General features: G+C 39.0%; 1 long non-coding RNA gene across 1 annotated transcript; it reads right to left on the reverse strand.

The window, feature by feature from the left end:
• Positions 1 to 327: 327 nt before the first annotated feature.
• LOC119592303 lies at positions 328 to 1,208 on the reverse strand. The gene is made up of 2 exons (XR_005230431.1): positions 1,067 to 1,208; positions 328 to 680 (listed from the first exon to the last, which is right to left on the reverse strand). It is a non-coding gene; the product is annotated as an uncharacterized LOC119592303 (long non-coding RNA).
• Positions 1,209 to 1,373: the final 165 nt, after the last annotated feature.

The following is a 1,373-nucleotide window of genomic DNA, read 5'->3' on the forward strand; positions in this document are numbered from 1 at the left end:
TGGGTCTCATATATAATTCTGTTGTCTTGGTGTTGTATATATAAACAAATTCAGTCCGTATCATATTTAAAATATTTTTTTTACATATGCAAGGTGTATATGCTATGTCTGCATTTGGCGTAAATAGAGATTTATAAGTGGAAACTAATAAAAGATGATTCACTGAAGTTTTCCCGGAAAATAGTCAGATAAATATGTTTATATTAGTTTGGAGAGGTGTTTGCGCTGAAGGAAGACTGAATGTATAATTAGGGATGTTAAGTATAAGTAATAACTAATTAATTCTCGATATATCTGTTTAACCTATGAGGTATTTAAACTAACCAGTGAAAGATCTTATAATGCGTATTTTCGGCAAACAGAAGTTAAAAGAACAATTTCTCTACAAGGGATGATATATACAAATGAAAGAAAATGGATTAATCCTAGGTACATTAGAAAACTGCAATACCCCATTTGCCTTCGTGTTCGCTCTCTTACCAGTGAAGATAGTCTCGGCATTTCCCTGCTCGATCTGGCGTCGTTGTTCCAATAAGTACTGTACATGAGGTCGAAGTTGCGGTCGGGGTTGTCCAGGTTGGCTTTGTGTTCCTGGATCAGCTTTTCGAAATACTCAAGGCGATGTTTCACGTTGTAAACCGACCTTGAAGGCTTTCGGCTTCAGGAATGTGCCGATAAATCTGTAGGAAACATGCAGGGAATTATTAGAATGTTAATTTGGGGGAGAGCCTTCGACAAGAAACATTAGATTCCTCTAAGAGTTTAAAGGATATAACGTCATGCCCAACGCGATTCAGAGGTTAGGCAATAGTAGTAAAAATAAAGTAATTAGCAATAAAAGTAACATAAAAGGATAGAAACGTAAATAAAACGATCTGTTGACAGGATTATCAAGAAGATGCATTGTCCACCTGCGTAAATAAAAAGATATGAATATATAAAGTTAATCCAATCGACCTGTAAAGGATATAAATCTAAATACAGTCGACCATAAGAGATATAAACGTAAACACAATCGCCGTAAGATATAAAGATAAATACAATGGGCCTGTAATCCACCACATACTGGATCATCGGCGTGTAGTTCAAGAAGCCGCCTTGTTCGACCAGCGTGAGAGACATCTCGAGCGAATCGACGATCCAGCGGAGGTTTTTGTCGCCATCGGGAACCGCTCACCCACGAACATGTGCCACACGATGTTGAGGACGGAGGTGGCAGGTCGTAGTGCAGGTTGTAGGGCTGGCCGACCCTTTTCTGGCGGAGGGATAAACGAGCTCGTTTAAGGGCTAATGGCTGCGCAGTTTGTAAGACGGTTTCGCTTTTTTCAGATTTGAGTGTGCGAGCATTTTTTTCTTCTTCTTCTTGATTGACT

The sequence above is a fragment of the Penaeus monodon genome, chromosome 30 (genome assembly GCF_015228065.2).
Source record: "Penaeus monodon isolate SGIC_2016 chromosome 30, NSTDA_Pmon_1, whole genome shotgun sequence".
NCBI lineage: Eukaryota > Metazoa > Arthropoda > Malacostraca > Decapoda > Penaeidae > Penaeus > Penaeus monodon.